The sequence below is a fragment of the Culex pipiens genome, chromosome 2, assembly GCF_016801865.2.
Source record: "Culex pipiens pallens isolate TS chromosome 2, TS_CPP_V2, whole genome shotgun sequence".
Lineage (NCBI taxonomy): Eukaryota > Metazoa > Arthropoda > Insecta > Diptera > Culicidae > Culex > Culex pipiens.
Window position 1 is genome coordinate 49,983,994 of NC_068938.1, and position 25,803 is coordinate 50,009,796.

General features: G+C 34.2%; 1 protein-coding gene across 3 annotated transcripts in view; it reads left to right on the forward strand.

Annotated features, from left to right (window-relative positions):
- The first annotated feature begins 31 nt into the window (after positions 1–31).
- LOC120416023 (receptor-type tyrosine-protein phosphatase kappa) overlaps positions 32–25,803 on the forward strand; it is a 215,669-nt gene continuing 189,897 nt past the window's right edge. Inside the window, exons 1-2 of one of the 3 annotated variants that reach the window (XR_008212019.1) lie at positions 32–159; positions 8,984–9,753. The gene's annotated coding sequence lies outside the window, so the exon portion shown is untranslated. Of the gene's footprint in view, positions 372–8,983; positions 9,754–25,803 lie in introns of all 3 variants that reach the window. The other 2 variants (XR_008212017.1, XR_008212018.1) reach the window with 2 other exon arrangements.

A 25,803-nucleotide genomic window follows, 5' to 3' on the forward strand; every position in this document is an offset into this window, starting at 1 on the left:
TTTTTCCCACCCAAGTCCGTCAGTAGATCGTGAGAACTTGTACGCGTTGGACGCCCCCCGAGAAACAGCCGTGAGACGCCGTGGAAAATCCGGATTTCGGAATCAGCCGTCGCCGCCGCCGTGTCCTCTCCTGTGTGGCCTGCCTCCGCCTCAGAGCAGGTTCTTTTTCCGTTTTTTCTTTTCTTCAGTGGATGGTAAAAGTGGCCACTCGGACGGAACAGGTTGTCCCAGGGAACGTCGACGAAAGGGGTTAGTTTTTGTTGCGAGGAGGGTGGTCAGAGGAAGTGTCCGGCGGGGAAAACTTGGGAGGGATTTTTCCTCCCGGTGTGGTGCTGGTGAAAATCCAAGCGAGACCGAGGGTTTTTGTGGAGGTGAGATGATAATTCGCTGTGGCGTGTGAAAATTGTGGCGGAAAAGTGGCAGATTTTCCGACGACCGAGCCTCCCGACAGAAGCGCCCACCAGAAGAAGCACTTTGGTGTTGCATAAAAGGATATGTGATGCTCGGGTGGACCGAGAGAGAAAATTTTTGGACCAAAGAGAGTAAAGTGTCGTCGGAGGAAGAAAAAGAAGAATCATCACCCATAAAAAAGTGTTCAAAAGAAGGGTTGACGAGGGCCACTTGTGTGCGCCCTGTCCTCGCGGAACAGAGCCATCAATCTCCGGTGGGGTGTGGAGTTTTCCCCCGGCAGCATCACTACCCCTCCGAAACGAACCGAATTGGCCATCTTAAGGCCGAACCAACCACAAACTCTAGCAGCAGCAGTTGAGTTCGCGAAAGAAGAAACCTTTGCTTTGCTTTTTCTATAAATATATTTTTGCCTGTTTTTCACGCTTGCTAGGTGGTGGTGGTGGTGGTCGACCCAAGATTCTCCCGTCTTAGTCGGTGTGTTTTGAACGCTTCTTCGTGATTTTTAGTGAATTTTCGTGTAATAAAAAAAAAATCTCGCGCAAAATACACTCACTCCCGCCGAAGTTAGTCAGACACAGCGCGCTAGTGAGACTGTGTGTGTGTGTGTGACTGTGTGGGGAGAAGCCGTTTCTACTAATGTTTATGAGTGTTCGAGGGGGTGTTTGTGTGATTGTTGATGGGCAACTCCACAACCCCTCCACTCCACTTTCTTTCAACGCCGACGACGTCACGATTTGTCACTGATGGTGCTTGGAAGATATGCACGCAATGGATTGTCGTCAGTGATTGGGAGGTTTTGGAAGGAATTAAACAGTGTTGCTTTAGTGATGATAAAAAATGGCTTTAAAGATTCCTCAAAGAAATTTTGATGAATTAATTTGTTTAGTATATCAGCAGTTTGAAAACCCTTTTTTAAGTTTATGTCCTTCGACTCTGACCAAAGTTGAGGAGGGGGCAAAAATTAAAAAGTATGAAAATTTGGAGCCACGGTTGATTGATTTCAAAAATATCTAAGTTTTGACAAAAAAAATATTTTCTGCGAAAAAAAAAAGTTTTTGCGGTTCTGTACATCGGAATTTCATCCTAAATATGATTAACAATGCAGGAACATGTACTTCAGATTGTTTTCAGTAATAAGACTTCTATTTTCATGAAAATTTTTAAGCTTTTTGTTAAAAAAAAAACATTTTTTTCTCCATGATTGTTCGGACCAACTTTGACGGGGACAAAAAAAAATGTTTTCAAATAAGTTTCAATGAAAATTTAAGTGAAATCAACTGAAATCAACAAAAAATGCATTCCCCTGTGCTTAGGAACAGTTTTACCATTTTTTTGGATAGTTTATCTTTTGAATTTTGATGAATTTTCGGTGTGCAAAACCGCAAAAAGTTTTTTTCGCTATTTTTTTTGTCAAACCTCACATTTTTCGATAAAAAAAATCAACTGCAAAGGTATCTAATGCATTTTCCAATGTTTTGTAATTGAAATGTTTAAACTTTGGCTGGTTGATTGTTAGTTGATTTCAGTTGATTGCACTTAAATTTTCTTTTATATTTAATTAAAAATTCTTTGAAAAAAATATATTTTATATTTGTATCAGTCTAATAACACATATTTTATTCAAATTTAAGCCATTAGGAGGATCCTTTTGGTAAAAGATTTTTAGGTTCTAAAATTTTATGAACAAATAAATTATTAAAAAAATATTTTGAATCAAATCTGTAATCAAACAGGCCGGGTTGAATTTGAAAAAGAAAATAATATTTAAAAGCAATCTTTTTTCATCGCAACACGGCCTTTGAAAATAAGAACAAGTCGGGAAATGGAACCGTAAAATTGAGATAAATAAAAAGGACGATTTTTAAATAAATTCTAAACAAAAAAAAAATTGGCAATCTCTTGGATTCTCCAGACATTCTGAGCTTTTTTTACATAAATATACAAACCAGGGCTGCGGAGTCGGGTCATGTTTTAAACGACTCCGACTCCGATTCCGGCTTTTTGAGATAAGGTGACTCCAACTCCGACTCCGGCTCCGGCTTTCAGCTACAACCGACTCCGACTCCGACTCCAACTCCGGCCTACCAACTCGAGCCGACTCCGACTCCGACTCCAGCCTTCAATAAATTGTTGGCTCTGACTCCGACTCCACATAGTTTTTAAATATTTCAAAAGTTAGTTAACTATTATTTTTAAAACAATGATAAATAGGAAAATAAGAACAAGTCGGAAAAAGGAACCGTAAAATTAAGATAAATAAAAAAGACGATTTTTAAATATATTCTAAAAAAAAATCTTGGCAATCTCTTGGATTTCCAGACATTCTGAGCTTTCTTTACATAAATATACAAACCAGGGCTGCGGAGTCGGGTCATGTTTTAAACGACTCCGACTCCGATTCCGGCTTTTTGAGATAAGGTGACTCCAACTCCGACTCCGGCTCCGGCTTTCAGCTACAACCGACTCCGACTCCGACTCCAACTCCGGCCTACCAACTCGAGCCGACTCCGACTCCAACTCCAGCCTTCAATAAATTGTTGGCTCCGACTCCGACTCCGACTTCACATAGTTTTTAAATATTTCAAAAGTTAGTTAACTATTATTTTTAAAACAATGATAAATAGGATTATTTATATCTAAGTGTCATGTTTTTTTTTTCATAGAAAGAAAGTTCGAATCAAAAAAGGGAATAAAAGTTTGTTCGTGGAATGGACGTTTAAGGGGGCCTTTTCAAATATCCGTGATCTAGAAAATATTTCACAAAGGAATTTTATAATATAATAATATTTTAAAATTTTCTATATATTTAAAAGGAGGCGCGCGTCTTCACCTGAAACGAAGCTTTATGAACGATCGAACGCCTCCATAAAAATATATGAAAAAAAAACTTAAATTTAAAAAAAAACAATAATTCACAGGTAACATATTTTCTAGGTTACTGATCAAAAGGACCCCAGCTACCTTTACAAGAAGATTTTTTTAAGTGCATTGATTTGCAATGATAATTACCTTCCATCATATTGGCATGGGACATATGCATTATAAGAAAATTCTTAAATAAATTAAAATCCTGTCATTTTTTTCATACATTTTTATTGGTTCTTCTTCGGTACTTAAATTTTGAGATTTGTTCAATGATAATTTGCAACGATATTAAAATAATTTATAAAGGATAAACACTTTCGAATTTTAGTAAAGAAATAGTAAACATTAAGATAATCGGTTTATCTACCATATTCAATGATTATAACTAGAGGGTGACGATTCTCGAGATTTTCAATTTCCCGGGAATCGAGAGTTGAATTTTGCAATTTCCCTGGAATTCCCGGGACCCGGGAGTTTTTTAAACTATGCCAATAGTGCCAATCATTTATAAAGAAAAGTAATTAATGTGTTTCTTTTCAATGAATTTAGATACAATTAATTTATACTTTTTCATTAAAACGTTAATTACTAGCCTCGTTATTTTCGGGAAGTGTCTATCTTTAATTTTTTTCTGAATCTGCAAATAAAAGATCGCTTCTTGATTTTTTTTGGACTCATAATTGCAGTTTAAAATGTTTACAAATCTTAATTCGTACTAAGTGATTTTTCAAAAAATTGCACAAACTTGTTTATAGATTTTTGTGATGTTAAAAAAAGCTAATACATATATAATTTCCCAGTATCGGGATTTTTGCAATATGATAAATAACGACTCAAAACAACAATTTAAAATTGTTTTTTTTCCTTTAAATGTCAACTGTAAATATTAATTGACGAAATAGTTATTAGGAAAATCCGAATGTTCAAATGTGGTGGATCTTAACTTTATAAAGATTGCCGGAATTTTTTTTTAAAATAAAAAAAAAACAATTTATTGACATCGAAAAAGAAAAAAAACCTTAGCATTACCAAAAAAAACTAGATTGAGAGGATTGCTATGCTCGAGAGAGGATATGTAAATTATACTTATCTTGAAAAGGCTTTTCCTCTTTGAAATAATAATAAGAAACAATAACTGCTAAGTATGTTTAAGTTAAAATTTAAAAGATTAGAGATGCATTGGTTTATTCAAACTTGAACAACGAATATTAAATTTAACATCCAATGACAAAAACAATTTCGAATTAGTTGATTAGCTGATTAGTTTATATAATTTTGCTTCGATATTCATAAGCTTAAAATTTCCCGGGAATCGAGAGGTACAAAAATGGTCGATTTCCCGGGAAATTTTTCCCGGGAATTCCCGCTCGTCACCCTCTAATTATAACACAAATAAAGCATTCCAATCACAATCATAATAAAAATTCTTAAAAACATAATGGCATCTGATAAATCTCTATTAAAAAATGAATAAAAGGGCAACGCAGTGCATGCGACTCAAAAAACGATTAAAATATACGAAGTTTTGTGAATTAACCTGCATTACAACAATAACAATTGTTAATAAAAAATTTACATAATTTTGTTGAATTTTAGATAACTCCGACTCCAGCTCATAAAAATTTAGCCGACTCCGGCTCCGACTCCGACTCCAGCTGTTCGAGTTTTGACGACTCCGACTCCGACTCCGACTCCAGGTCTCCAAAAAGACCCGACTCCACCGACTCCGACTCCACAGCCCTGATACAAACAAGTTAAATGTTAATGTTAAAGGCAAGAAACAGCTTATTTTTTTAATTATCAAGCCTGATTGTCGAAATTTTGAATCAAAATGTAACGCAAAACTGATTCTACATCATTACAGTCTATAAAATAATGCAAAATAGCAATGAATTTATGATTTTTTTTCCAAAATTTTAAACGGTCTGTGGTCCCAAAATTAAAAATTTGTATTAATACAGATTAAAAAGCATTTACATGCAGTTAACAATGTGTTAAAAGGATGTATTATCGATGTTAAAAGTTATTCAATAGAAATTTTAATTTTAGTAATGTTTCGACCAAGTTTAAGATTCTGGATGTTAATGTATTTTTTCTTATAGAGTCCGAGTTCACGAAAAATATACTTCAAATAGCCACTATATTGAGCTACACTTCTTTTTACATGTTATAAAAATTCATAACAAAACTTGATTGATAGGGAGATAATGTTAAACTGCGATTAGATTCAAAAGATGTTTGTATTAACATTATAGATTATTTTTTTCTTCCTCGAAAGTGAAACAAAAGTTACTAATTTATGGTTGCATCTAATTCGCGTGGTTATGTGCAAGTGTCTTAAAATAAACTGTTTTCAATTTTTATGAGACATTTTTTTGAGAATGTTTCTATGAATGCTCCAGTCTTTGTATTTTCTACCTTTCCAATGAAGATTTTCATTTAAAAATGAGAAAGTTCATTTATCCTTATGCTTGATGTTGAAAATATTACTATTAGCGAATAAACATTTTTCGATTACATTAAAATTTTAATTCTTTCTCAAGAACTTTGCAACTGATTGATTTGAATTTGAACTATTTTTCCAACAATTTAATGAAAACAATACAGCTGTAAATTTGGGGTATATTTGCGCACATTTATAACGATTTTCAAAAGGTCATACTTTTCTCATGTTGGCATGTATTTTGAGGTGTCAATAATTTTGAAGAGAGATCGGATAGAAAACTTTTCGGTTCTGTTTTTTCATCGAACCAATAAAATACCAAAATAAAGTTGTTTTGAACTCTCGTCAAACCTTGCTTGAAATAAAAGTAAGAAAAGAGGTTGACAAATCTGCTTTTATTACCAACACCACCATCACACCTGATTTCTCCGCATCTGAGAAAGGTAAAAAAACACCCCCTAACCAGCAAAATCTTCAACCCCATCTCAAATGGGTGGGGGAGGTCGACGCTTTTTGAAGTCATCGTTGCTCAAAAGCGGAGAAAAGTGGTGTCCTTTTTGGCGATTTTTGACTCTCTCTCGACCGTCCTTCTCAATGGTGGCGTCGGAAAATGGGCACTGAAAAAAAAAAAACAAATGGAATCAATTAGAGCAAAATTAGCTTCCACCCAGTGTGAGGTTGTCTGTGCGACTGTTTATCTTTTAAATTATTATTAAGAGGAAACCAAACGGAAAGTAGAAGTACTGTTGAATGTGTTGATTTTTAATTGCCTGCCAACACTTCTTTGGGGTGGCAGTGGCAAGAGGAAAAATGGCGGGAAATTCATAAAATCGAAAGTGAAAGTGAAAATTTGCTTGTTCTCTCTAACCTTAGACTACTTAATAGCACCCCAATGTATGTTTGTGCGATTCATCAGGTTTAACCTGCTCAAAAACTGCGAAACAAATTGCCCGGTGATGATCGAGCAAAAACAGATGTTTCACGTGTGAGGATTCACCCGGCCGCCACTTGACTGGCAGTAAATTAGCCTCCACAACGCAGCACTTTGAATGAATAGAACGTGAGGATGGTGCTGGGTTTCTGGGAATCATGGAACGATTTTTCTTCACTAATTGCCAGGCAATTGGACAAACGTTAAATAAACATTTGAAAACCAGTTGGTTCTGGAATACAATCTTTTTTTTTTTTTTTTAAAAATTTTTTTTTTTTTTTATTTATGGTTTTTTTTTTTTTTTTTTTTTTTTTGGTTTTTTGATCGATTGGTTTTCGGCGAAAAAAAAAAAAAAACAATTATTTGTTTGCCAGATTGTCCGAACGTTTCGGTCGCCTCACTGGCTTGCGACCATCTTCAGCGGACACTAAAAATTAATTTTATTATTAAAATACGTGCAAAAAAATACAAAAATGTTCAACTCTTACACTCTTCCTGCCGTTTCTTTTCTGGCTACGGCCACGTTTGTTTACAGTTTTCACTGTTGTGTTACCCTTGTGTCCCTTCTGGTAGATTTAAGCTTTGTTACAATAGAGTTGTACGTTGTTTTGAAATTTAGTGAGTCTCTTTGTTTGTTGACCACATTTTCATCCCCCTTCAGCTTAATGTTAAAAGTTTCGACAGTCAATCTTGTTTTATAGTTTGTAACTTTGTCAAGTATTTTCGTATTGTCAAAGTTAAAAATATGCCCCTCTTCTAGTGTGTGTTGTGAAAGGCTTGTTCCACCAATGTTTTTTGTTCTTACGTCTGATTTGTGTTTGTCTAAACGTGTTTTCAAAAACTGGCTTGTTTCCCCTATATACGTTTTAGGGCAAGCACCACATGGAACTTCATACACCACATTTGTGTTCTTCATTTTTGGTATTTTGTCTTTCGTTTTTGTAAACAACACATCTTTTATCTTGTCAACTGGTTTAAAAGCTACTTTAAGATCGTGTTGTCCCAAATACCTTGCTAACTTTTCCCCAAGGCCTGGTACGTAAGGAAGTGTAACAAACCCCGTGGTGTCTTTACGTGTGTTTTGTTGTAATGTGTTGTACATTATGTGTAACCTTTCCCTAATCACTTTTTCCACCAAAAAACTTGGATAATTGTTGTTTCTCAAAATGTGTTTCACAGTTTTAATTGTGTTTTCCCGGTACTTAGCGTGTGTTAGTTTTAATGCTCTGTCAACTAATGCAATGACTGTGTTCTTTTGTGTGTAAAAGATGTGTTGTTTACAAAAACGAAAGACAAAATACCAAAAATGAAGAACACAAATGTGGTGTACGAAGTTCCATGTGGTGCTTGCCCTAAAACGTATATAGGGGAAACAAGCCAGTTTTTGAAAACACGTTTAGACAAACACAAATCAGACGTAAGAACAAAAAACATTGGTGGAACAAGCCTTTCACAACACACACTAGAAGAGGGGCATATTTTTAACTTTGACAATACGAAAATACTTGACAAAGTTACAAACTATAAAACAAGATTGACTGTCGAAACTTTTAACATTAAGCTGAAGGGGGATGAAAATGTGGTCAACAAACAAAGAGACTCACTAAATTTCAAAACAACGTACAACTCTATTGTAACAAAGCTTAAATCTACCAGAAGGGACACAAGGGTAACACAACAGTGAAAACTGTAAACAAACGTGGCCGTAGCCAGAAAAGAAACGGCAGGAAGAGTGTAAGAGTTGAACATTTTTGTATTTTTTTGCACGTATTTTAATAATAAAATTAATTTTTAGTGTCCGCTGAAGATGGTCGCAAGCCAGTGAGGCGACCGAAACGTTCGGACAATCTGGCAAACAAATAATTGTTTTTTTTTTTTTCGCCGAAAACCAATCGATCAAAAAACCAAAAATCAATTCGCGGCGATTAACACCTAAAAAACAAAGAATACAATCTTTCCGAAGAATTTATTATGAACAAGAAAAACTGTTTTGAGTTTCAACAAGCTTAACATTTGAAAAAGTCATATAAACCTCCAAATGTCGTTTTGAGTGTCTGGACAAAAGTGTCTATGTCTGAAAATATTTTTAACGGATTCCTCGGAAAATGTAACGGAACATATAAAAAAGGTTCATTAACAGGATTCAAAGATATGATTTTTTTTTGAAAAATAAAATCTAGGTGTTTCAACGTGCAGCGCAAAACGTGAAAAATCCGAAATTCTTGATCAAAACTTTTAAAATTTGCGAAAAAAATCTGAATGATGTTGAAAATGAATTACAACGGAATCTAACCATTTCAGCACTTGTAATTTCTGTTTTCAATCCTTTCAAGGAAATGGTGACCGGAAGAACCCAAATAGCTAAATAATTCAAAGTGTGGCAAAACAACCACCATAGAGAAACCACGTAGAACCAAGAAGTAGATTCGATGCCACACACAGCAAAAAGTTGCGAATGTTTGTGATTGTGTGATTTGAATGCAAAGCGAACAGCAAGAAGGTGTGTTTTGAAAAGTACGAAGGAAAACGAGTGTAAACGACAGAGAGAGAAAGAGAGTGTAAGAAAATCAAACATAGTTAGCGAAAATAAAATAAGATAAGCCGAAGAGGAAAAAAAAGGAAAAAGTTCATCCCAAAGTGTAAAGAGAAGATAATCAAATATTTATAAAACGCTCCAAAAATATTTTCCCGCGTGGTTTTCTCTCCTGGCTGCGACAGATCCTGATCCCAGTGTGTATGTGTGTGTATTGTAAAGAAAAAGAAAGTGAAAAAGGCAGAAAGTGAAGAAAATCTGTGGTCCTTCGAGGAAATTACGCATGAGATTAAAAGTTGCGAGAGCGGACGGGGAAAAAAAGAAAGTGTAAAGTGGTTTTGGCCCCAGCCAAAGAGTGGCACCGGAGCGGGGAAAAAAATAAGAATAAAAAATTAAATACCCGAGGAAAAGTTCCGCTCTGGTCACCGGGCATTTTCCGACCGACGACGACAATATTGTCGACGGTGAGGTGAGGAAATAACAGTCAACAGCAGCAGCAACAAGAGCATCAAAATATAATCACCCAAGGATTCTTCGTTGAAGGAAGTGGAAGCGGAAACCTATCAAAATGTATGAGAAATATTTTTTTACATGTTTTTTTCTTCTATCGTTACTGCTTCATGCCCAGCCCATCCACATCCGAACAACATTGAACTCGGGAAATTATGCCCATTGTAAAAAAAATCCATCAAAATTTGTTTCTAGAACTATTTTTTGGTAATTGTTTTGATCAGTTTGAATTGATGACAAATCAAAAAAGATGAACTTTGAAGAGATCTCAAAATTGTTAACAAACAATTTACAATTGGAAAACGAAAAACTGTTCAAATCATAAAAGCTATTTTGGTTTATGTAAATACATTTCTGAACATTTTAAAAATATCTGACAAACGAACACAATCGTCCTCCTTTTCCTCACCGTTTGCGTTTTGCTGTTGTTGTCCCGTTGATCAATTGTGTACGTGTTTTTTTTCAATAGTTTTGTTAGTTTTTTTTCTCTCTCAATATTTTTGTGCCATAATGTTTGATTGGGACAAGGCATTCGTGCTTACAAGATTGTTACACTGCGTTTCATTCACAAAATCATAAATAATAGATTGTCACTTTTTTCATTTTAGGTCGTTGCAAATATTTTTTGAAGTTTATGTCCCTCGGCAGGGAGGGGGGTTTAGTTGCGGGCAAAAAAAATTCAAATTGAAATTACAGGCCACAGTTTCAATATATGAATGAAAAAAGTGGTTTAAAATGCATTATGCACTTATCCAGGTGTTTTGCAATCATAAGTTTCTAAAATTTGCAAACAAAATGTTTTTGCTGTGCAGAACATTCTAATTTCATAAAATTTCAAACATTTTATAAACGAGCCCAAAAGAGCTAAATATGATGATCAATGCGGAAAAGGCATTTTTGATTGTTTTGAGTTGATTAGACTTCTAGTTCTATTGAAATTTTCCAGTTGCATGAAAAAAAAAATTTTTTTTTGCTCCCTGATTTTTCGAACCAATTTTGAAGGGGGTGGCATAAACTTTGAGAAACAATTTGCAACGGCCTTAATGCAAAAAAAATAAATTTACAAGCCATCATTTTTTCTATGGATCAACTATGGTCCCCTGGAAACAAGCTGTCAAGCAAGACCTTTTAGGTCAAGAAGGGCCGCGAAGCTATTTTTGAAAAATTGTTTTAAAAAACCATTTTTGATCCTTTGCTTTTGTACAAAGGTTCATTGCACTCAGAAAAGAAAGGTCAATCGTTGTGAGCAATAATATCAACAAAACAAAAAAAAAAAAAAACGATTGTGTCACGTTCCCTAGAAAACCATTCCCCAGAAATCATTTCCCCAGAATGAACCGTTCCCCAGAAAACCATTCCCCAGAATGTACTGTTCCCCAGAAATATTTATCGTGGTGATTATAATTATTTCCAAAATTAAAAAAAAAAAATCCAAAATTTTCCCAATTTCCAAAATATCCAAAATTTCCAAAATTTCAAAAATTTCCAAAACTTCCGAAATTTTCAAATTTTTCAAAATTTCCAAAATTTCTAAAATTCCCAAAATTTCCAAAATTTCTAAAATTTCCAAAATTTACAAAAATAAAAAAAAATCAAAATTTCCATAATTTCAAATTTTCAAAAAACTAAAAAAAATAAAATTCATAATCTTTGATTTTTTTAAGTTTTAAAATTTCTTTTCTCTTTAATTTTGATTTTTGAATTCCAAACTTTTTGATTTTTTTTGAGAATTTTGAAAATGTTTTTAATTAGACTTTTTGACTTACCGTTGACAAATTATGATCATAATATTTAGATCGAAAAATCTCGAACGTGATGCGAGAAATAAAGATTGCAATATTACGCTCGAGTGCAATAATCACCACGTTAACTTGTGTCAGCAGTTATTACAAGGCTAGAAAGCTTTCCCTTCTTTAAAGAAAGGAAAACTTTACTGACTGATACAAGTTGAATTTTACCTTTAAAAGGGAGGAGGAGAGTTTTCCCTTCTTTAAGGAAGGGAAAAATTTATAGCCTTGTTATTATAACTGCTGACACGGGTTTAATTTTCCCTTCTTTAAGTAAGGGAAAAAATACTTGACCACTTACACAACTTTTTAAATTTGTTATCACTAGTCAAGAGAGTTTTTCCTTATGGAAACAAGAAAGAATACAAAAAAAAACTTTAAAGCTAAAATTCAACTTCTGTTAGCAGATATCACAAGTCAAGACAGTTTTCCCTTCTTTAAAGAAGGTGAAATTCAACTTGTGTCAGGAGACCTTAAAAGAAGGAAAAATTAGTCAGTTATTGTAAGTCAAGAGAGTTTTCTTCTTTCAAAACTGATAAATTAAATTTTGTCACCTTAAATCAAATTTAGAAAATTTAAATCATTATGCAAAATGAGCAATATGCCAAAGGTCCAAAATGTCAAATGAAATTATACCAATGACACCCATAATCATATTTTAATTTTAACAAACATCTTTCTTCTTTGCAAAATAAAAATAGCATTCACGGAAAACAAGAAATAAAAAGAAACTGCAATTTATTCGGCATTTGTATAACAAATTTAACATGACTGAAAAAGAAGGCAAAATTTCTTAGAATAATAGAACAAGTCATAAACCGAATTAACATTTTCTGTTATTTTCTCAAGAATTGTTGTCAAAAAAAAAAGGAAAATTTCTTGGCATGGATAAAATAACCTTGTCTAATTTTTATATTTTCTAAGAAATTTCAAACAAACTAATAATTGAAACTACTTTGATTTTTCGAGAAAGAAACTTTTCTGGGGAATGGTTTTCTGGGAAATGGTACATTCTGGGGAATGGTTTTCTGGGGAACGGATTTCTGGGGAATGGTTTTCTGGGGAATGGTTTTCTGGGGAACGTGACACAATCAAAACAAACCATCCATATTAACGACCCCCGGGGTCTTTTGTGGTCTCTATTGCAAGTTTCTGCTCGAACCTAGGAGTCCGAAGGCTTGAATGGGGAGAGCACCCAAACCTCTTTCTACTCCAAGGAACCTTCTACCCCAGTGTTTGAACTGACGACCTTTGGATTGCGAGTCCAACCGCCGCCAGCGATTCCACCAGAGTAGGCTTGGTTTGGTGTGTTGTTTGTACTTATGGCATGGATACAACTCCTACACCTAGAATGACTTAACGGCCTAACAACCAAGGCCGGGACCGTCATTTTACTTCCTCATCCGATGGAAGGTTGCAGAAGATGGGAATCGAACCCAGAATCATCCGCTTACAAAAATAATATCAGCAATTGAAGCCTAATTTTAGGACCTAATTGGAAAATATTTTTCAAACAAAGACATTCCAATTCCTTAAGGGACCTTCGAGGAAAAGATCCTTCAAGCTAGAGAAAATATCGAGGAATGAAGAGAAGTAAAGTATGAAGTTTGAAGACACTGAGGAATTCATCGATGGATGGAAATATATTGAGATCGAGAAGATCGACAACCAGAGAGTCGACCGTAAATTGTCAAAAAAATGTGTGAAATTTTCACTGATGAAGGATGCTCCAAACAGAGTTACCAAATTTGATTCCGTATTTTTGATTGCCAGAAAGCTGTATATCTGTACCGTGAGCAAAAAATTTGTATCGACATTGTAAAAAAAAATTAAAGAAAAATGTTCTGGATCGATTTTAACGCGTTAAGATATCAAACAATTTAACATTACTAGACTTGACCACACATTTGTTGAAATGAATAATAACACAGTTCAACGAAAAATCAAATGTTTCTTGTCTCTGAGACGAGTATATGTGTTCCTAGTAGAATTTTGCCTGCTGAATCCGAACCCGGGTCCAGAATTGCTCCAAATGGTCCCAATTTTGAGATACACCCGTTTGAAATGATAGTTTAGGCCAAAATAAGCTACTTTGTCGACTATTTTACAAAAGAACTATTGAATAAACAACTAAACCAATACATGTATCTTATAGTTCACGTTTTCCCCTTTCTGAAACACCCCTGGTTTTTAAAATTTGATTGTTTCTACGCATATTTATAATGAATTTATTCAAATTTAAGGAAAGTCTATATTTCTGTATATTTCTATTATAATTTGTATTACTGTACACACAGGTCTAATCACCTCAAAAATGTGTGAAATACAGATAAATCTGCACATGTGGCTGTATTCTGGAACTTAAATATCATAATAAAAATATTGTACAGTTTTGGATGCCGATGCATTCCTTATCAATATTCTAGTGGGATCGAGAAAATAAAGAAAAAAATATTCTACCAGTAATCCACTAGATTTCCATACATTACATGATTTCTATAATTATTCCGCAGTGAATAAAAAATAATGTAAAGTATTACAGTTAGCCCACGGTAGTTTGAAACTTTTTTGTTCAACACTTTGTAGCTTGATCCCGTTAGTTTGACAAAGTCGAAATAAAAATATATGACAAACTGTCACTCGCTATCTCACACTATCAAAACCAATTTTTTAGTAGTGTTTGTGAGCGCAGTTTTTGTGATTTTACTTTACGATGTATTATGTGCAAAATTGTTAAACGAACTTTTTTTCCCTTGTTAAAAAAAATATTTCAATCAAATTACACACCATAGAATTAGCACTGCCTACGGGGCACAGACCAATTCAATCTTGGCATGTTCAGCACGGATTGTGATTCTCGTGGGAACAAACGCGAAAGCCTCGTTGTGTTGTGAAGTGTAGTCATGTAATGTTTTCGGCAATTTCAATTCAATCGCTTTATTTATCTTCCAAACCATGGCGCTGTAGTACATGGGCAAACGAAGAGAGGCTGTCGGAATAGAAAAGTTACAATTTTACATGAGTGCTGTGTGGATAGGGTTACTGGAGATTTCATCAACACATATTTTTTTAAGAAACATATATAAATATTGTAATTTCAAATTTGTGAACCTGAAATTCTTGGATGTAAATAACAAAACATGTTTTTAATAAAAACAAAATACATCCAGTTATCCTAAATCAACAACAAGGACCAAGTTCCACGAACGTGATGCGTGTTTTTGTGGTAATGGTGGTCGCCGTATTTTTTATGTGAATCAAAAGTTTCTCGTACACAACAATTCAAGTAGGCTTTAGCTGCCCTAAGTGGTTTAGGCGAAAAAATGAAAAAAAAAATGGTTTGAATTGAGAAAGACGCAACGCTCGTGTGGCATTATTTATGGCGGTGCTCAACGGCCTTGACAGTGAGTTTTTTCCCCAGTGGTTTTGAGAGATTTTCTTAGGAAGTTTTATTAAATCAGTTAATGTCAGGATGATATTAACACCACGGCAGGCAGTACTACAAAGTTAGTACCAAAACATATAAAAATATCAACCCTCTTTAATTTCGTCAACAAGATTTTTTGGAAGACCAATTTTTTTTAGTTAAAATTAAACACGTTTTTAGAATAGTCACGTACTCAGTAAACAAAATTTTCAGTTAAACGAGGTCAGAATAATTAAATTTTATGTAAAAATCCTTTATTTCAGCCTTTACACAAAAAAAATCATGAAGCACAATATTCAATTATTACTGTTCTTTTTTTGTTTAGCTCGGCATATTAAAATATTTTTTTTTCATTTATTTTTAAATTAAGGCCGTTTTTTTTAAATTAAGGCCGTTGCAAATAACTTTCAAAGTTTATGCCCCCCCCCCCCCAAATTCGTTTTCTTAAAAACTCAAAATATTAAAAAAAAGTAGAAGTTTAATCAACTGAAAACCTATTTGAATGCATTTTTCTGCGTTTATAATCAGACATGATTGAATGTTTATGAAATACAGTGGACTCTCTCGTTATCGATATCGAAGGGATCGTCGAGAGCGGGCGTGAACAAATTATAGAACGAAATATCAAAGCAATCTATTTGAAGGGACTGAACAATTTTACTCACAGCTGGAGCAACATTTATATCGACAATATCGACAGTCAGACAGTCTTCTAAAAAGATTTTGTTTCGCGAAAAAAAATTTTCGTCAATACATCGATATCTTGTGACGGAGATGCGGTACGACCGCTTTTATTTTTGAACATTCGAAAAAGCCGTGTTTCCAATAACTTACAGCCAACGAGGTTTACCGGGTTGGATAAATACAACGAGCGCTGAAAAAAAATCAAGTTTTGCGCCATTTTTTGCGATTTCGTGTAATTTTGTGTCAAATATCCATGAGTTGACTAAATTCACCGTTCAAATCATAAAAATATTGAAAATTTTACTTTTCGATACAAGAAACCGGACCCTAAGATGACAGTTTTCGTGAGTTGCGCGTATTCACCGACAGATGGCAAGTGGGCCTCGTCGGAGTCCGCCCATCAAATACGCAACTCAAAATTTGCATAGGAAACTTTTTTTTTCGTGACGGCTTTTGCGGCACGCTCACTTCAACTGTTCTAGACTAATGTTTGAACGTGGCGTATCTCTAAACAAGTTTTTAAAGAAAATGATTCCACAATGCTTATTTTGTCGTTTCAAACCAAAACAAGGCAAAACTGTATTTACTTAAACTTTTCACCGTTTTCAAAAGTTTGGCTAGATAATATCTAAGGCCGCCATCTTAGGCCCACTGGGCCCAGAAAACGGGGTATGGAAGCTGTCAACATGCTCCCAGGCTGGATACAAGTGCTGAAAAGTTCAACTTTTCAGCACCCATTTCGATGCCGAAAGGCAGAACTTTTCAGAACTGGCATTGAAAGGTATTAATTTTCCATTCTGTTTTTTTTTGAAGAGAAAAGTAGGCCGTTTCGTCACTAGAGCATGACAGGGAAAGTAAATAGTTTCACGACGGAATTGCAAAAAAGCATTTTTCATAGAAAACAATAAAAAAATAGTTAGACTCCTGCAATTTTTCGTTGGTAAACTGTATAAAATCGGACTTGTCATTTAATGGAAAATTTAATGTTCTTTTTTCGAGTTTGCAGTTACCGAAAAGTATTTTTTCTCATCCTTAACGACATTTTAATTTCAAAATTTCGTGTTTTTTTTTTGTTGATTTACATGGTTTTTTTAGAGTGTAATAATGTACGACAAAGTAGGAGAAATTCTCGTAAGCACTCGCTCCTAACTCCATCCAATTTGCTGATTTTCACTATTTAAACAAATAATTTTGCAAAACTTTTGATAGAAACTTGCTTGCTCACTTCTTATTGAGCTATTTATCACTCGATTTCAGTTGAAAACGCTTTTAATTAGCTTTAATTGAATGTCAAAGTTCTGACCTCCCAACATTAGAGGCACGCTGGAATTAGGTGCTGTTCCCCTTGTACGTATATATTTTTAGTGTAAAATATACTTTAGTTTAATTATAATAAGGTCATTTCCAAATGTGTGGTCTAATGTAAGACTTCATTTTTTCCTAAGGTAAGAATTATTTTCAAGCAAATGAGTACAAATTCGTCAATATTTGTCAGCGAAAGTAAAATTTCCAGGAACGTTTCATGCCCGGCAAACACTCATTAGCGCTTTGATCAGACCTAATCAGACGCACACACATTCGAAACGTGTGTGTTTGTGTGTATCTTTCTAACTCGCTCCAAGTTTGCATCGTCGGTACCGGTTCGGTGCCGATTGCTGGCAAATATCCGATCCAAATCTGATACATCGGGCAAGTTTATCTCTGCACTGAATCAGTGGTACCTTTCCTTAACAACCAGTATCAGATGTGGGGGGAATGATCCTATTTTTGTCCATTTGTACATTTTAATAAAAATCATCATATTTTAAATAATGAAAAAAGTTAACTCATTTTTGTTACATAAATTTAAATGTGCAAATATAGGTTATTTTCCTCTATTTTCCACTCAGAGTATTTTTTACCAGGCTTCACTCGGTGTGAATCTCCATCGAACGAAACGATTGCGCATATTTACATAAGCATAAAATTCAATTTGTTTTCCATTTTGTTCCGCCTCAAGTTGGCTTTTTTCTGGGGCAAGGATTTTCATCTGCCGCGTGCTCGCACCAAATCCCAGGATCGGCGGTGGCTTCTTATCTTTTCCAGCAAAGACGCACTTTTCACGCGGATTGTTGGAGAAAAAAAAAACAGACACCACCAACAATGCAAAGGCAATAAAGCAAGGTTATGTATGGGGCTGCTCTTAACCGTGTGAAACCTTACACAGTGAGGTTAACATGCTAAATGTTCTTTTAAAGAGTTTGTTATTGAAGAATTGTGAAGAGTTCACAACATAGTTTTTAAATCTGTTTAGCCCTTTTACTTAGTTCGTCTCGTTATACGCAATTCAGCCTCCACAAACACACACGCAAAGGCGACCTCGCACTAGAAGGGTGAAATATGGCATTCCGACGAAGATACGACGATAGTATCGCCTATCTACGGTGTTAGGTACGTAAGTAGATACGGGACGAGACACGTGTTCCAGGGACGGAGAGCGAGATCCCATCCGGAGTTTTCCTCCCATTCTGGTGTGGTGCGCGTAATGCGTATGTGAGAAACCAGAGAAGATGAAAGACGCACAATGGTGCGTGAAAATTCTGTGCTCGTTAGTCGATGATAAAGGCTTGTTTTTGGGGGGTTTCTGACCTTTGCGTGTTTTTCCGGCGTTTATGGGGATGTTAACATTTAGTTATAACTGTTGGATAACAAATTGTTTTATTAAAATTAAACAAAATAATAAAAACCTCACCTTTAAGATATAACAATGAAATGCAAACAAAGAGGTTAATACGCCTGAAATGGAAAAAAATACTCCATGATGAATTGCAAAAATACGTATATCCACTGAAAACATTAATGATAAGAAATCAATTGAGCAGTTCTCTAGGATTTCGGTCATTCGATTTTTTTTGTATTTTTTAATCCGACTGAAACTTTTTTGGTGCCTTCGGTATGCCCAAAGAAGCCATTTTGCATCATTAGTTTGTCCATATAATTTTCCATACAAATTCGGCAGCTGTCCATACAAAAATGATGTATGAAAATTCAAAAATCTGTATCTTTTGAAGGAATGTTTTGATCGATTTGGTGTCTTCGGCAAAGTTGTAGGTATGGATACGGACTACACTGGAAAAAAATAATACACGGTAAAAAAAATTTGGTGATTTTTTTATTTAACTTTTTATCACTAAAACTTGATTTACAAAAAAACACTATTTTTAATTTTTTTTATTTTTTGATATGTTTTAGAAGGCATAAAATGACAACTTTTCAGAAATTTCCAGGTTGTGCAAAAAATCACTGACCGAGTTATGAATTTTTTAATCAATACTGATTTTTTCAAAAAATCGAAATTTTGGTCGTAAAAATTTTTCAACTTCATTTTTCGATGTAAAATCAAATTTGCAATCAAAAAGTACTTTACTGAAATTTTGATAAAGTGCACCGTTTTCAAGTTATAGCCATATTTAAGTGACTTTTTTGAAAATAGTCGCAGTTTTTCATTTTTTTAAATTAGTGCACATGTTTGCCCAGTTTTGAAAAAAATATTTTTGAAAAGCTGAGAAAATTCTCTATATTTTGCTTATTAGGACTTTGTTGATACGACCTTTAGTTGCTGAGATATTGCAATGCAAAGGTTTAAAAACAGGAAAATTGATGTTTTCTAAGTTTCACCCAAACAACCCACCATTTTCTATCGTCAATATCTCAGCAACTAATGGTCCGATTTTCAATGTTAATATATGAAACATTTGTGAAATTTTCCGATCTCTTCAAAAAAATATTTTTGGAATTTTCAAATCAAGACTAACATTTCACAAAGGCCAAACATTCAATATTACGCCCTTTTAAAATGTTTGTCTTGATTTGAAAATTCCAAAAATATTTTTTTCGAAAAGATCGGAAAATTTCACAATTGTTTCATATATTAACATTGAAAATCGGACCATTAGTTGCTGAGATATTGACGATAGAAAATGGTGGGTTGTTTGGGTGAAACTTAGAAAACATCAATTTTCCTGTTTTTAAACCTTTGCATTGCAATATCTCAGCAACTAAAGGTCGTATCAACATAGTCCGAATAAGCAAAATATAGAGAATTTTCTCAGCTTTTCAAAAATATTTTTTTCAAAACTGGGCAAACATGTGCACTAATTTAAAAAAATGAAAAACTGCGACTATTTTCAAAAAAGTCACTTAAATATGGCTATAACTTGAAAACGGTGCACTTTATCAAAATTTTAGTAAAGTACTTTTTGATTGCAAATTTGATTTTACATCGAAAAATGAAGTTAAAAAATTTTTACGACCAAAATTTCGATTTTTTGAAAAAATCAGTATTGATTAAAAAATTCATAACTCGGTCAGTGATTTTTTGCACAACCTGGAAATTTCTGAAAAGTTGGCATTTTATGTCTTCTAAAACATATCAAAAAATAAAAAAAATTAAAAATAGTGTTTTTTTGTAAATCAAGTTTTAGTGATAAAAAGTTAAATAAAAAAATCACCAAATTTTTTTTTACCGTGTATTATTTTTTCCAGTGTAGTCCGTATCCATACCTACAACTTTGCCGAAGACACCAAATCGATCAAAAAATTCCTTCAAAAGATACAGATTTTTGAATTTTCATACATCATTTTTGTATGGACAGCTGCCGAATTTGTATGGAAAATTATATGGACAAACTAATGATGCAAAATGGCTTCTTTGGGCATACCGAAGGCACCAAAAAAGTTTCAGCCGGATTAAAAAATACAAAAATTAAAATTGAAGAAAAAAGACCGATTTCGTAGAGAATTGCTCAATTATAACCGAAAGAAAACAAACAGAAAACTAGACGTCAGTTAAAAAAATCGATAATCATTTTTCAGATTAGAAGCGGATCTTGTTTAAGATTTGAATAAGAACTGTGTTGAAAGGGAAATTTGGGTTTTTCTGGATTTATTAAATTTAAAAAATAATTTGTCTCAAATGAACCGCCTTTGCAGCTGACCAATGACCCTGAAACTTGTTTGTTGAATAAAAAAAAAAAATCATTATGATTTATTTAATTTTATAAGTGATTGACAAATTTATTTTATTTATATTTTTATTAATTGATATATTGACCAAAAAAGCCAGTTTTTGTAATTCAAGGCTGTTTTTGCAAAAATGTTAAGTTAATAATAAAACAATCATTTGATGGAATTTTTGGATCTTCGGCACTCACACAAAAATAGCTGACGTATTTTTTTTATTTGTCGATTTTTAAATCAACATTTTTCACAAAGTTGGGTAATTCTCTACCAACTCACACGAAATCGGGAAAAGTTGCCCCGACCCCTCTTCGATGTGCGTGAAACTTTGTCCTAAGGGGTAACTTTTGTCCCTGATCACGAATCCGTGGTCCATTTTTTGATATCTCGTGACGGAGGGGCGGTACGACCCCTTCCATTCTTGAACATGCGATAAAAGAAGTGTTTTTCAATAATTTGCAGCCTGAAACGGCGATGAGATAGAAAATTGGCGTACTCAGATTTTCGAAAAAACGTATTTTCCATCGAAAAAAAAACACTAAAAAAGTTTCAAAAACTCTACCATTTTCCGTTACTTGACTGTAAAAAAATTGGAACATGTCATTTTAAGGGATATTTAATGTCCTTTTGAACCTGAAATAACCCAGAAGGGTAATTTTTTTCATTTAGAACAAAATTTTTCATTTTAAAATTTCGTGTTTTTTTAACTTTGCAGGGTTATTTTTAAGAGTGTAATAATGTTCTACAAAATTGTAGAGCAGACAATTACAAACATTTTGATATATAAACATAAGGGGTTTGTTTATTATTATCACGAGTTATCGCGATTTTACGAAAAAAAAAGTTTTGAAAAAGTTACTTTTTGCGTTTCTCTTTGTTTCGTCGTCCGTGTCTGTCGCGGGTGACGAGGAACGGCTATGTCGACGACGACCAACCTTTTCAAAACTTTTTTTTCGTAAAATCGCGATAACTCGTGAGGTTTATAAACAAATCCCTTATGAATATATATCAAAATTTTTGTAATTGTCTGCTCTACAACTTTGTAGAACGTTATAACACTTTAAAAAATAACCCTGCAAAGTTAAAAAAACACGAAATTTCAAAATGAAAAATTTTGTTCTAAATGAAAAAAAATCCCTTCTGGGTCAATGTAGATTCGAAAAGTACATTAAATTTCCCTAAAAATGACATGTTCCAAAAAATTATACAGTCGAGTAGCGGAAAATGGTAGAGTTTAGCGTTTTTTTTCGATGAAAAATATGTTATTTTCGAAAATCTGAGTACGCCATCAAATCGAGTGTCTAGTTTTACATAAAAGTCCCTTTGACACGAATTTTCTATCTCATCACAGTTTCAGACTGCAAATTATTGAAAAACACTTCTTTTTTCGCATGCTCAAAAATGAAAGGGGTCGAACCGCCCCTCCGTCACAAGATATAAAAAAAAACGGACCTCGGATTCGTGATCAGGGACAAAAGATACCCCTTAGGACAAAGTTTCACGCAAATCGAAGAGGGGTCGGGGCAACTGCTGTATGAGTTGACGGAGAATTACCCAGTTAGATTTCCCAAAATTGTTTTTTTCTATGTTTCCGTTTTTTTGGTGGTTCAGGGTACAAAAAACGTTTTAGCCAATCTTTTAAAATATTAAAATATTACTAGAAAAAATAGTTTTACTTAAAAATCAGCTTCCAAAACATCTTAATTTTCACGAATATTTAATTTTATCGGGAAAGAAAGTGTATGCCATGCTGTGAATCAAAATTACAATTAAAAAAATGATGAGACTCCTAATTCCATTTAAATTTAGATTTTTATTGAAAAAACATGTTTTGATCCCTGATTTTTTCTGGAAAAATTTGAAGGGCGGGTGTGGAGGGAGCGAAACAAACTTTGAAAAATATTTGCAACGGCCTAATATCAAACAAGCAGAAAAAACTTTACACATTGTTGATACAGTGCATCGTTGCCAAGACAGCCACTTAAAGTTTATATTTTAATGAAAAATTCCAGTTTTTCGATTTTTTTTATAGAGTGTCCCGGTTTTTTTTTTGATATTTAAGCTTGAACATCTGGTTGCTGAAATACAAAAAATAAAAGAAAAGGTTACAAGAAAATTTATGTTTATAAAGTTGAAACGGGACGCCAATTCCTAAATAACTTAAATCAATTTCTGTATTCGACAGATTGCTTGGTATCGATCTAATTTTCAAAAGGTCCTATCTGCATAGGAAACCCATGACCGATAAATTGTTTTGAATATTTAATCTAATATTGATCGTCTGCAACAGACAGAACTTAAGTCTTATCCTAAGAGTCTTTTATTTTCTAGAACTAATATCTCATAAACTAATGGGCTTTTTATCACTGGAACAAAATGAAACATATGTGAAATTTTCTGATGCACTACATTTTTTTTTTAATTTAGAATCTAGAATCAAGACAAAAAATGGTAAAGAGTCAAAATTATGTTTCTCTCAACCAAGCATTTTTTTTCAAACTGGTTCAACCTTCGTTAGTTTTGAACCCCTGATAGAATGTTAGCTTATAACCATTAAAATTTCATCCAATTTGGTCGATCTAGTTACGTTAAATTTTCGATTTTGCTCTGGGTGGAATGGGGTTTAGTGTTCAAATTGAATTTTAAATTTTATTATAAGGTTTGTTAACATTAAAAAGAAGAAAACAAAACATTGTATGAAATTTTGAGTTTGGGTTGTAAAGGGATAAACCTTACAAAAATGTTTTTGAAAACATTTAGTGGTACTACCAAACTTTGTTTCAAGCGAATAGCTTTTTGACCGTCTCTAAAGAATTATGATTTTTAAAAAATCATTGATATTATCACGATGACAATATATCCTAGCATACTAGAAAGTCTGTTAGATACACTATGAATTATTTAAATTTCTTTACTCTACCAAACTTGAATTTCAATCATTTTAAAGCTTGACCGACTCAAATGTTTATGTTTCAAGCTTGTGTGTGCGTTTGCAGTTGAAAGAAAACCCCCCTTCAACCAACAACAACAACAACACCAGTGTCAACCACTCTGCTGCTGTGGTGACGGCGGCACACATATCGAGAGTTTTCGCACAAAAGCACATACATTTTCATTAGCTGCGCTATTATTAGAGGGAAATTGTTGTTTTGTGGTTTACACCATCAGAGTCCATGTGGTCCACACTGGCTGAGCTGGGACGACTGTCTGTCATATCGTCGCCATCGTGCTAACTTGTCGTACGTGCATTTTGGACCAAATTGAGTTAAGAACGCCATTTTGTGCAGCTCACAATGCCTCACCTTTTGACCTTCATAGATCCCCAAAATTCGATTTCAATCCTGAGATATTCAACAAAAATCGAAAAAACTCCGTGCATTTTTGTCACTTTACATATGAAAGTAGTTTCAATCTTGTCGTGCTATCTTGTCACTCCATGAAAATTGATGTAAGTGCGACAAAAGGCCAAAGGGATTTCAGGCCAGGAAAGTCAGGATGCGTTTGTCGCACGTACAAGCTAGACTACCGTAAACATTTGTAATTATAACTCGGGACTCCAGCAACCAACTTCAACCAAACTTTGGGACAATGCACAGAATGGTCAGCCAAACAAAACGTGTTTGTTATTGTTTACATTGCGTGCTCTCGTTTTTGTATATTCAAGGTCAAACATTAAAACGCGTTTTTCTCGGAACGTCGAAATGGCGGGTGCGACAAGATAGCACGACGACGTCGATATGCTCTCGGAAACCTGCTGCTTGCTGCACAGCTCTCGGGGTACAGACCTACGGGTACGGAATGTTAGAACCACTGACTGGAAGTCACCTCTGGTAGAATATTCACAGTTAAAAAATTTTTAAGTGAAATGTATGTGATTATTGTTTAAATAATTTTCTTGCTTCAATTGCATGTTATATTACATTAAAAAAGCTGTGTTTATTACTGTGTCCAGAGCTGTGTTTGTGCGTGAGTGGCCTGTGGCAGGACATCCTGGCATAAATTACGTGACCAGTGCGTTTGTGTGTTTGTGCAGTCTGAAAGCACACATGGACTGTTTAAACTGGCGCAACTTCAAGTGGCTTTTCCGAGAGGGAGCAAATTATGTGTGGTGTTGGTGTAGGCCAGATTTTGATGCATTGCCCATATCGACGGATCAGCACTCAGGTCGTCTGAGCAGTGTTTGCTCACTGCTGCATGCGTAATCGTTATTTATTGGGAACATGACAACGTGTGTGTATTACATGAACCGAGATAATTGACACATTTTGGAGTTACCTTGCTTCATGGTAGATAGAGTGACAAAATGGCCAAGGTTGAATTTGATTTGCTTTATTGACTACAAATCCATCTTACTTTATATTAATTGGAAAGATCAAATTAACCTCAATAACTAAACACAAATACAGTAAGCATTATTCTAATAATAAAATGTTTGAATAAATTTGTGAAAATAATAAGCGTAAGTTTCACGTACACATTGTGTTGTGCAAACATAACTTAGACCGCAAACTTGTATACAACGATCTCGTACAACAACAGCGTCGAAAATGAAACTAAGGAGTGGAAAACAAGCATGGAAATTGCTGCGTTTTCTTTACTAAACAAGCGCGCTAAGACGCGATGCTGCGGATGTTCTTCGAAGTCATAAATGTGTGTTGTGCAGTGCAGAAGTGGTGGGCATATTTTGGTTCCTGTAAAAAGAACCATTTTAAAAATTTAAATTTGATTTTTTGAAGAAAGTCAGCGACAAAGTCACGCTGAATTTTAAAATTGAGTAGTTGGAAGATTTCTAACAATTTTAACTATGATATCAATAACAATGACCTACAAAAATTGACAAAAATGACTGCGCAGGTTCAACTCGAAGGGATGCATGAAGTTTAGGTTCCCCAGAACCTCGTGTACTTTGAATTTTTCAAAAATATTTGGACGGGGCCGAATGGGTTTTCTCCAAACTTTGTATGGAGAATTAGGGCGGTTCGTCGCTGTTGCATACAAGCAAAAAATTGCATGCAATATGTGGAAGTAGCGAATGGCACAAAGTTTCCATACAAAACTCGGAGAAAAACCATTCGGCCATGTCTAAATATTTTTGATAAATTCAAAGTACACGTGGTTCTGGGGACCCTAAACTTCATGCTTCCCCTCGAGTAGAACTTGCGCAGAAATGTTGTTGGTCGGTGTAATTTGTGCTTTTCTTATTTGATTAATTTG